We start from the raw sequence: 12,838 nt of genomic DNA on the forward strand, positions 1-12,838 counted from the left end.
AATAAAAAATATGGTTGCCACAATGAATTTATTTATTTATTTATTTATTTATTTATTTATTTATTTATTTCCTTTTAAAAAGAATTGTATTGAGGCCACAATGAATTTAAACTAGAACTCAATAAAAGGAAGATCAGGAAGGTACCTGACAATGTTTAAAAATTAAAGAGCATACTTCTAAATAACCCCTGTGCTATATTTGAATGTTTGTGTGCCCCCAAGATTCATGTGTTGAAAACCTTATGCCCCAGGTAAAGTCAGGAGGTGAAGCCTTTGGAAGATGATTAGGTCATGAGGGCAGGGCCCTCATAAATGGGATTAATGCCCTTATAAATGAGGTCCCAGAGAGTTTCCTAGCCCCTTGACCATGTGAGGACACAGCGAAAAGTTGACAGCATGCAACCTGGAAGGAAGGGGACCTTCATCAGGACCACTCTGCTGGCAACTTGATCTTAGACATCCAGCCTCCAGAACTTTAGAAATAAATTTCTGTTGTTTATAAGCCACCTAATCTGGGGCATTTTGTTGTAGCTACACAAAGAGACTAAGATACCCTTGGTTAAGGGGAAATCTAAAATAATGTGAACTGTATGAAAATAAAAACACAACATATAAAATTAATGAGATGCAGCTAAATAAGTGCCAAGAGAAAAATACACAGCATTGAATGTTTATATTCTAAAAAAGAAAGCTCTTAAAACAATGAAGCTACAAAAGTTAAACCCAGAGTAAACAAGAGAGTGGAAAAGAATGAAATAAAAAACAGAAGGTATACTTTTAAAAAGTCAATGAGACAAAAATATACAAACCTCTGACCCAGTGGTTCTTAACAAATGGTGATTCCACTCACCCCAAGGGACAGTTGTCAATGTCTGGAGACATTTTTGATTGAAACGAATGGAGAGGATGTACTATAGTTGCTACAGGCATGTAGTGGATAAAGGCTAAATTACGCTGCTAATATCCTCTATTCATAGGACAACTCCCCACAGCAAAGAATTATCTAGCCCAAAGTGACAGAAGGGCCAAGTTTGAGAAACTCTACTTTATCCATACAGTTCAAGTCAAAAACAGACAGAGGGAGGGAGAAAGAGGGGGAGAAGTAGGAGAAGGAGAGAAAGACCAATATCAAAAATGAGATAGAAGATATCACTTCAAATCCCACAGGCATCAAAAGGATAATAAATAAATATTAACAACTTTAAACCCAATAAACAACTTAGATGAAATGGAGAAATAGTAACAAAGAAGTAACAAACTACTAAGACTCATTTAAGAGAAATAGATATGCATTGCTAGTGATAGATATGCATTCTATATGATTAAAGGAATTAAATTCATAGCTTAAAACCTTTTCATAAAGAAAATTCCATGCCCAGACTGCTAAACAGGTGAATCCCATCAAACATTTAAGGAGGAAATAATGCCAGTTCTAAGTAAACTCTTTGAGAGATAAAAAAAGGAAGAAACATTTTATAAGAATATCATTGCTGTGATAGTAAAATAAAATTATCTTTCATGACTCGAAATTCTTAAGAAGATTTAGCGACTAAACCTGGCTAAAAAAAGTGATAGTATATCATGATCAAGTAGGGTTTATCCTAGAAATGCAATGTTGGTTTAACAGTTGTAAATCAGGCGGTGGAATTCACCACATAAACAGACTAAGAGAGAACACCGCATGATCATCTCAATAGATGCAGAAACGCAGTTGATGAAATTCAACACCTATTTATGACTAAAAAGTTTTCTTGGTGAACTAGGTATAGGAGAGAACATTCTCCATCTAATAAGTGGTCACCTGTAAAAATCTTGCTGCCAACATCATGCTTAACAGTGAAAGACAGTGCTTTCTCAGTAAGATCAATAATAAAGCAAGAATGTCCACTCCCATCACCTCTAAACAACTTTGTGCTGGAGGTCCTAGTCAGTGCAACAGGCACCAAAATAAAATAAAATGCAATAAAATTAAAGTAAAATGAAATCCATATGAATCTGAAAAGAAGTAAAACTGTTGTTCATAATTGACAATGTAGAAAATCTTAAGAAATCTATTCCCCTCCAAAACAAAACAAAACAAAACAAAAAACAACCAAGCGAGTTTAAGAAATGCATGTGAAAAAAAATCCATGAAATTATTCACTAAATTGAAAAATCAAAGAAGCATGAAATCTTCAACGGAGGTGTGTTTAAGGCAATTTAAAGCATAAGGAGAAGTAAATGTAAAAGTTAACAAATTATTGACATGATTTGGCATTTATTTTTCCACAGCAGAGAAAAAAAATGGCTATTAAAAGAAAATGAGAAAAACCTTGAAGACTGATTTCAAAGAGGGTATCAATACATACTTTTGGGGTGGTGCTAGGTAAACAAAACAAAACAAAACAAAGTGCCTCCACCACCACCACCACCACCACCACCACTGTGAGCTGGCGGAGCTGCAGGCTTGATTCAACATCAGGGATGGTGGTTTCGTGAAGTGATTAAGGGAGCACTGGAGCTGGCTTTATGGCTTCACTTCCTGACTTGGCCACTGACCAGCTGTATGACCTTGGGTGATGTTGCTTCACCACGTTGCACCAGCTTCATGATCTCTAAAGTGGAAACAGCAATAGTTCCTACTGCATACGGTTAAGAGAAGTGAAAGAGTTAACGTGTAAAGGATTTAGAATAGTACCTAGTACAGGACACCCACCAATAAATATTGCCTACATAAGTTTTTCTCTACAAATATGTCTGCTTTCATGTTTTTACTTTTCTGAAATAAGTGAGAAGAGTAGAATCAGTTAAGGTTTCATTACTTACCTGTATGAGGGAGAGGGTGCAGTGGTCCTCTGCTGGGGTGGGTGTGAATCGGATATGAGGAGGGGCTCTGTCAGAACTTGTCTACATGGTGCTACATTGCGCAGTGTCTACCTTGTGCTTTCTGCCACTTTCAAGCTAATTCTCACCTTGGCCATCTGCCTTGAAAGTTGAGTTTATGTGGCCTCTACACTGAGGTGTTTTAAAATCTCCGTGGCTACCATCACTTGGAAAGGATGGTGTGAGGGAGAGGATGGTTATAGAATATGATCCGTCAACATACTTCCCAGTTGTTGTAGGCTATGTGCCCAGGACCGATAGATACTTGGCACAGAGAGAAGAAAACATAGACCCAGGGTCACACGTACACCGCCAGGTCCTGGACACCTGTGCCTTGCTGAGACTAGCAGCTCTTGCTCCTTGGGAGAGCTGCCCATTCTTTAAGCAACTCCTTAGTTACAGATGTTTGGAAGTTGCATCATATAGTGTCCAGTGGGTTAGAAGGATGAAGTTACTGGTTAGTGTTGATGTTACCCTTGTTTTACTGTTTAAGGGGTTTAAAGACTTTTTAAAAAGACTTGTGGACATGTGCATGATTGAATAAAGAGGCTTTGGTAAATCCCTCAGAATGTGGAGAATCACGTGTTTTTTTTCCTCCAGAGATCAGCCCAAGTGACATCATCTGGTTTTGACGCACTTGGTTCCATAGCAGGACTCAGAACTATTCTAAGACTCTCCTTCCTTGAATGCAAATCTCTTGCTGTTGATTTGCAGTTTATTTTCCTATACAGGATGGCAGGGACCCCCCAGCTGGCTTCCATACGGCATTCTGTCCCTGTTCCAGCCCTGGGGAGCAGGCAAAGAAAATATAGGGCCACCTCTGTTAGCAATGGATCTGGGAGTTGAAGGATGGTGTATACTCTTTCCAACCTACCAATATGGTCCTGAATCCTACACCCTCCCTCCACCCCTTCCCACCCCCACAATAACAAAAGGCACAATAAGGTAAAGAAAAGGATTTATGTTAACAGCAAAATGTACTCATCTCCATTTTAAACAGTACAGGCATTGTGAGAGAGGACACTCACTTTTATCAATTGGTAGATCAGACCCTGTCACAGCGTGACTTTTTTTTTATCATTTAATCCTGAGTTCCCAAACCCAAGTGAGAAATGAGCAAAGAAACCCCTTATAAGATGCTCTGAATTTTTAGGACCATAATTAGGTCAATTAATCCTTCTTTTGCTTTGTTACTTCCTCCAAACAATCCAAGTTATCTTTCCTTTCTGGAAGCTGTGCCCTGAGTCAGGGCCAGACCTTTTTCTAGGCTTTTTCTCATCACCTACCCCACTTCTATGTGGCCATCAGGGACAGAGGGGCAGTAGGAAATGTCAGTGCCCAGTTCAGGAGGGTAGGGCACGGTGAGCTCAGTGGGCTGGGGTCAATGGCAGGCCTGAGGGATCTGGGCCCAGTTAGTACTGATGCTTCCCAGGACCTTGGTGGGTCCTCTCCCTGAAGGTGAGAAAGTTTTCTGGCGTTGATGTAGACGTGCTTTACTGAGTTTATCTGCAAACAAAAACATAGGATCTCCAAGTTTCATGGACTCCCACTCTTGTGTGGTCCATGAGAACATGGTTAGGGACAGGGTTCAGGGCATGTCTGGGAGCTCTCCCTGGGGTCCAGCCACCATCTCAGGGAACAGGGAGGGTTTAACAATCAAGATGTCCTTGGAACTGTGCGTTGAAGTAGGCAGGAGAAAAAGTGAACAGGAGACTTACTGTTTGGACGCCTGAATGATGGGCCCAGGAAACAAAGGACCACCTAGACCACCAAATCCATGAGATAGAAAGAGGAAATAATGGGCAGGATCAGGACGTAGAACTTGAAAGACAAGCTGAGATTTTGACACCTAATTCCAATGTGGGTGGGAAAGGGTTTTTTTCACATCACCAAGCAATTCTCAGGACACCAGCTGGAAACGCAGCTCAGGACACCCTACAATTCAACTCAGTTCTGACACAGTCTACCCAGAGAAAGTGTCAGATCCTACAGGTTAGGGGTTCAGTTCTGCAAGACTGTGCCCCACTGCAGACAGCAGCCACAAGTCCAGGTCTGTCAGCTGTGCGTCAGACCGACTGGCTATTGATCAGAGGTTCCAATGACCCCCTCCTTGGGTTTGATCAGTTTGCTAGAGTGGCTCACAGATCTCAGCGGGACATTTTAGTTACTAGATTACTGGTTTATTATGAAAGGCTGTAACTCAGGAACAGGCAGATAGAGGAGATGCACAAGGCCAGGTGTGGGGAAAGGGTGAGGCACCCGCAGCCCTCCCCCAGCACGCTGCTTGCCCTGTGTTCATCAACCTGGGAGCTCTCAGAATCCTGCTCTTTTGGGGTTTTATGGTGGACTCTTTACATAGGCATGACTGGTCAAATCATGGGCCATTGGAAATTGAGTCAACCTCCAGCCCCTCTCCCCACCAGGAGGTCAGGGGGTGGGTGGGGTTGGGGAGGTACGACTGAAAGTCCCAACCCTCTGATCACAGTTGGCTACACTGGCAGCCCCCCCCCACCCCACGCCCTGCAGTCCTTAGGTAGGATCCAAAAGGCACCTCATTAACATAACAAAAACCTCTTATTGCTCTTATCATTTAGGAAATTCCAAGAGTTTTAGGAGCTTTGTGCCAGAAATGGTGATGAAAACCAAACATATTTCTTATCATAATCACGATATTACACCACCACACACACCTCTCTCACCCACACCGGAGTCCCAGTCCCTGGACTCAACTTGGCCACTGACCTTCCTGGGAGACCCCGTGACTCACTTATCTTCACTTTCTTGGTGTACAAAGTGGTACTTTTGTAATTTCTTCATGGGATGATATACGAAAAATAAGATACAGGAATACTTTGCAAACAGATGAACTAAATAAATTCATCCAGAGAACTGGCAAACTCTATTGTTCCTTCCTACCCTCTTGTTTGCTAAGCTTGGGGAGAGGACTTGTGGGCAAGCATCCTATTTTGCAAGTCCCATCTGGGGACAATATATCAAATGCCTTACAACATTTTAATCGTGTAACACACGTCTACTGTTATGAGTATTTTCTTTAAAGGGTGACAGATGAAAGAGAAATGAAAATGGCAACGCCTTCGTTTAGAAGTGGAGATCTCCAAAGTCGTCAGAAAAAGCTCCAATTTCAGTTACGATCACTAAATCTTGTTTATTAAGCAGACAGTGTGTGCTATGTTCTCAAGAAAGATGCTACCCAGATGCAGACAGAAAGCAAGCAAACAAACAGAACAACTCAAACCCCAGAACTGACCCCATGGTTGAAAATGCCTACAGTATATGCAGCTTTTCAGGATTCTCTGATGGCCCTGAGGCCATGGACAGCACCCTGATCTTAGACTGTTAGCAACTCCAGACAGGGACAATTTCATATTTGTTATTGTACCCCAGTCTTAGCACAGTGCCAGGCATCTAATAGATGCCACTACAATTCATGGGGCTAGACTGATTGTTATTTATGCTCTTTTAACAGAGAAGCATAGATATAAAGGACTAGACAGCTTTGGACCAAAGCCTCGGAGGGAGGATAACTATAGCTGAAAGCTTGGAGAGGCAAGGCAAAAGCATGGCTACCCAAACCACTGGGAGGTGACACTGTGTTTAAGGAGGCTATAAAATTGTGGTGAACAGGGTCAGACTCAACAGTCAGCTAGAATTGAGGAGAGCATCTGAGGACAAGACCTCGATATGGTCATTGAGGCTGTGGTACAAGATGAGGTGTGACCAAGAGGAAGCCAGACAAGAACCAGTTAAGAAAGCGGATTCAGATCAGAGAGCATTGGTAATCCCAGCCTCCCAGGCTAGAGTGATGCAGAGCTGGGAGACAGGGAAACCACTGTGTAAGGCTCTCTCCTCAGTGCACCTGAACCAGAGCAGGTCACTCAGTTCTCTGAGGTTGTTTCAGGGGGCTTGTGAGTTTCCAACGCATCCTTAGGCTCAATTGTAGAGGTTCATACGTATCAAGCAGCTTTTTGGGTTTCAATTGTTTCTACCTTATGCTGTGTATAGCGTATTGAAAAAAAAATGAAACAGAGTACATAAAAATATTTAATTGTAAAAATAATCAGTGGCTGATATTAAAATGTTGCTTATCCTTATTTGTCCTTCCATGTGGTATAATCTGACAGAAGTCATTTAACCCCATCACTTAATCATATCCCCTTCAAGCGCTGCTACTCTCGTGAGGAATTATGCTCTATTATTCTAAGGGGCTAGAAACACCTGGAAAGGCAGGCACAGAAGAGGGGCTTCATCTCATACAGAATCACTTACAAGAACAAAAACCCATTCCAAGGGCAAATATAAATGATTCCTATATTAGCTGATAGAGAGCAGCTAATTAAGACAACTTCTAAAAATAGCAAGTTTACAGAATGTTGGCACTTGCAAGGGCTCTTGAAGATTACCACTTTCAACACCTACATTTAAACTGAGGTACCAGGTTTAGAGGTTGAGTGACTTGCCTAGGGCTATGAAGTTAAAGCAAGGGCTAGGACAGAATTTTCCTATGCTCCTTCCAGGGATCTTCCTGGCTAGAGGTAAGGGCACGGAGGTTGAGGACGGCCAGGAGGAGAGATACACATAGATTGATTGTTTCTTCCAAAGACCCACCAAATAGAGGAAGTAATTTCATAAAATGGGGAAATCGTAGAAATAAAATTTAATTCCTAGTGACAATTAGCATCACAAATCAGGTTTCTTCTCTAGAATTTCTAGCTCTTTCTAATGATGACTTTATTTATTTAGTCTCATAGTGTTCTCTGCTTTTCTTTTCAGAAAAGGAAAGTATTTAATAGTAATATTGTTGAAGTGGAAAAAGCTTGGAGAGCAAAAACTTGCCCTTGAAAAAATTCCAAACAAAACCATTTTTAAAAATTCTGTTCCTTTCTAAATTCTGTTACTTTTCTATAGTGTAATGCCAATGGTGAATATCTGAAACTCTTTAAAGCAGTATTATAATCTGTTGATGAGGTTCAAATTGTGGCAAAATTAATTTTTGATTATATTTCAAACAATAAATATTTCTGTGAGGAATTTGCAACCCTATAACAACTTTCCTTACATCTCTACTTGAATGTCTGTAGTTTCTGGTTAAAACTGATTGAATCTAAGAAAATGCTCGTCCAAGATGAAAGAGATTCAAGGTGGTGTGTGTCCTCTGTAAATGTATTTGCTAGTGTTCTGCTCATTTGTTACCAGATGTGGGCACATTGTATTCACAGGCCCATGAATAACTAATTGACAACATGGAGAGTCTTTTGATAGCAGGCCACTTGACATTCATTAAATATCAAATTTCTTTAGACCCCAGATTCTTCAGACCCTGCTGACCAGGAAGGACACGGACAGCTCCTGAAACTAGAAATTCTACCAGTGGGTCACAGGACCTGCCTCCGTTGACCCAGAAGGACGCAAACAGATCCAGCCACTGGAAATTCTGCCAGTGGGCCCCAGGACCTGCCCATACTGTCCCAGGAGGGTGTGGATAGTGTCCAAGACTGGGAAATCATCAGGGAGTGCCAGAACCCACCAGCTGTCCTGGAAGTGTGTGGATAGCTCTCACTACTGAGAAGCCCACCAGTGGGTGCTGGGACCCACCCTGCTATACCAGGAGGGCTCAGATAGCTTCCCTCCACTAGGAAGTTTGCCCAGAGGAGGGGTTGAAATAACAGCTGAGCCCCCAGGGTCTATGCGACTAATGAGGAAGAGCTGAAATCTCTCTCCATGGCTGCGTGAACTGTGGAGATATACCTCTGCTGATGGCTTCCTAATTCAGCACCTGTGAAACATCCGAAAGGACAATGAATGCTCTTGCAGCTGGGATGGGTCTGGCTTTAGCAGCTGTGGGCTCTGTGGGCACATGCAGGTGGGGGTAGGGACGAACCAGAGTCTGACCTGCCTCCATACTCCCACAGCAGGTCCAGGTGCACAACTACTGCAGTCCTAGCACCTAACCTCAGTGGATCTGCACTGGTGGCTAGGTGAAAACAACACCCAAGAGTCACCAGGACCAATTGCTGGCTTACCCTCAGTTAAGGTGGGACTGAGAGCAGTGCCAACAACAGTATACTTTGTGAGCCTGCAAAACAGAGCAGATTCACAGGTGAACAGCTCCAAAGGAGGAAAACTCAGTGGCTTCCCTCCCAGTGGGAGTGCTCCAATGCCACCTACCTTTCACTGCAGATCACAATCACAGCCAATAAGCAGATCTATTCCAACAACTTTGTGAGCAGACCCTGCCCCTGACAGGGCAGTGACAACCACAGAGCAAAGGGGAGGCTCTGCTCAATATCTAGGTCAGGCTTTGATCACCAGAACACCAATTAAATCCTCTATCAAGGGGATTATGGCCCAAGCCTGTGGATCAACCTCACCCACCATGGGGCAGACACCAGAATTAAGAGGAACTATGATCCTGCAGCCTGCAAAGGGAAGACAACAAACACAGTAAATTTGACAAAATGAGATGACAAAGAAATATGTTGCAGATGAAGGAACAAGATAAAAACCTACAAGAACAACTTAATGAAGAGGAGATAAACAATCTATCTGAAAAAGAATTCAGAGTAATGATAGTCAAGATGATCCAAGACCTTGGAAACAGAATGGAGGCACGGATCGAGAAGATAAAAGAAAAGTTTCACGAAGACCTAGAAGAACTAAACAACAAACAGAGATGAACAAGACAATAAGCAAAATGAAAAATGCACTAGAAGGAATCAATAGCAGAATAACTGAGGCAGAAGAACAGATAAGTGACCTGGAAGACAGAATGGTGGAAATCTCTGCCACAGAACAGAATAAACAAAATAGAATGAAATTAGGACAGTCTCAGAGACCTCTGGGACAACATTAAACACACCAACATTTGAATTACAAGGGTCCCAGAAGAAGAAGAGAAAGGGTCTGAGAAACTATTTGAAGAGATCATAGTTGAAAACTTCCCTAACATGGGAAAGGAAATAGTCACCCAACTACAGGAAGCACAGAAAGTCCCATACAGGATAAACCCAAGGAGGAAAAACCCAAGACACATTAATCAAACTAACAAAAATTAAATACAAAGAAAAAATATTAAAAGCAATAAATAACATACAAAGGAATCCCCATAAGTTTATCAGCTAAGTTTTCAGAAGAAACTCTGCAGGCCAGAAGGGAATGGCAAGATATATTTAAAGCGATGAAAAGGAAAAATCTTCAACCAAGAATACTCTACCCAGCAAGCTCCCATTCAGTTTTATGGAGAAATCAAAAGCTGTACAGACAAGCAAAAGCTAAGAGAATTCAGCACCACCAAACCAGCTTTACAACAAATACTAAAGGAAATTCTCCAGGTGGAAAACACAAAAGAAAAAGACCCACAAAAACAAATCCAAAACAATTAAGAACATGGTAATAGGTACATACATATCAGTAATAACCTTGAATGTGAATGGATTAAATACTCCAACCAGACTGGCTGAGTATATACAAAAACAAGACCCATATATATGCTGTCTACAAGAGACCCATGTCAGACCCAGGGACACATACAGACTGAGGGTGAGGGGGTGGAAAAAGATATTCCATGAAAATGGAAATCAAAACAAAGCTGGAGTTGCAATACTCATATCAGATAAAATAGACTTTAAAATAAAGACTGTTACAAGAGATAAGGAAGGACAGTATATAATGATCAAGGGATCAGTCCAAGAAGAAGATGTAACAATTGTAAATATTTATGTATCCAACATAGGAACACCTCACTACGTAAGGCAAATGCTAAGAGTCATGAAAGGGGAAATCGACAGTAATACAGTAATAGTGGGGGACTTCAACACCCCACTTACACCAATGGACAGATCATTCAGACAAAAATTATTAAGGAAACCCAAGCCTTAAATGACATATTAGACCAGATACAATTAATTTATATGTATAGGACATTTCATCTGAAAGCATCAGAATACACTTTCTTCTCAAGTGCACACAGAACATTCTCCAGGATAGACCACACCTTGGGTCACAAATCAAGCCTTGGTAAATTTAAGGAAATTGACATTAGACCAAGCATCTTTTCTGACCACAATACTATAAGATTAGAAATCAACTACAGGAAAAAAAACTGTAAAAAACACAAACACATGGAGGCTAAACAGTATGCTACTAAATAATCAATGGAACTCTGAGGAAATCAAAAAGGAGATCAGAAAATACCTAGAGACAAATGACAACAAAAATACAATGATCCAAAACCTATGAGATGTAGAAAAAGCAGTTCTAAGAGGGAAATGTAGAGCAATACAATCCTACCTCGAGAAACAAGAAAAATCCCAAATAAACAATCTCTCCTTACACCTAAAGAAACTAGAGAAAGAAGAACAAGCAAAACCCAAAACTAGTAGAAGGAGAGAAATCATAAAGATCAGAGCAGAAATAAATGAAATAGAAACGAAGAAAACAATAGCAAAGATCAATGAAACTAAAAGCTAGTTCTTTGAGAAGATAAACAAAATTGATAAACCTTTAGTGTGACTCAACAAGAGAAAAAGGGGAAGGACTCAAATCGATAAAATTAGAAATGAAAGAGGAGAAGTTACAACTGACACCACAGAAATACAAAGGATCGTAAGAGACTACTACAAACAACAATATGCCAATAAAATGGACAACTTGGAAGAAATGGACAAATTCTTAGAAAGAGACAATCTTCCAAGACTGAATCAGGAAGAAGTAGAAAATATGAACAGACCAATCACAAGTAATGAAATTGAAATTGTGATTAAAAAGCTTCCAATGAACAAAAGTCCAGGACCAGTATGGCTTCACAGGTGAAGTCTATCAAACATTTAGAGAAGAGCTGACACCTATCCTTCTCAAACTCTTCCAAAAAATTGCAAAGGGATGAACACTCCCAAATTCGTTCTACAAGGCCACCATCACCCTGATACCAAAACCAAAGATATCACACACAAAAAATTACAGTCCAATATCACTGATGAACAGACACAAAAATCCTCAACAAAATACTATCAAAGATTCCAACAACACATTAAAAGGATCATACACCATGATCAAGTGCTATTTATCCTGGGGATGCAAGGATTCTTCAATAAACACAAATCAATCAATGTGATACACCATATTAACAAATTGAAGGATAAAAACATTATGCTCATCTCAATAGATGCAGAAAAAGATTTTGACAAAATTCAACACCCACTTATGATAAAAGGCTATATATGACAAACCCACAGAAAACATCATTCTCAATGGTGAAAAACTGAAAGCATTTCCTCTGAGATCAGGAACAAGACGAGGATGTCCACTCCCACCACTATTATTCAACATAATTTTGGAAGTCCTAGCCATTGCAATCAGAGAAGAAAAAGAAATAAAAGGAATCCAAGTTGGCAAAAAAGAAGTAAAACTATGACATCATACTAGACATAGAAAATCCTAAAAATGCTACCATAAAACTACTAGAGCTAATCAATGAATTTGGTACATTTGCAGGATACAAAATTAATACATAGAAATCTCTTGCATTCCTATACACTAACAATGAAAGAACAGAAAGAGAAAGTAAGGAAACAATCCCATTTACCATTGCAACAAAAAGAATACCTAGGAACATTGCAACAAAAAATACCTAGGAATAAACCTACCTGAGAAGGCAAAAACCTGTACCCAGAAAACTATAAGATACTGACAAAAGAAATCAAAGACGACACAAACAGATGGAGAGACATAGCATGTTCTTGGATCAGAAGAGCCAATATTGTGAAAATGACCATGCGAACCAAAGCAATCTACAGAGTCGATGCAATCTCTGTCAAATTACCAATGACATTTTTCCACAGAATTAGAACAAAACATTTTATAATTTATATGGAATCACAAAAGACCCCGAATAGCCAAAGCAATCTTGAGGAGGAAAAACAGAGCTGGATGAATCAGGCTCCCTGACTTCAGATATACT

The sequence above is a fragment of the Hippopotamus amphibius genome, chromosome 3, assembly GCF_030028045.1.
Source record: "Hippopotamus amphibius kiboko isolate mHipAmp2 chromosome 3, mHipAmp2.hap2, whole genome shotgun sequence".
Taxonomy (NCBI): Eukaryota; Metazoa; Chordata; class Mammalia; order Artiodactyla; family Hippopotamidae; genus Hippopotamus; species Hippopotamus amphibius.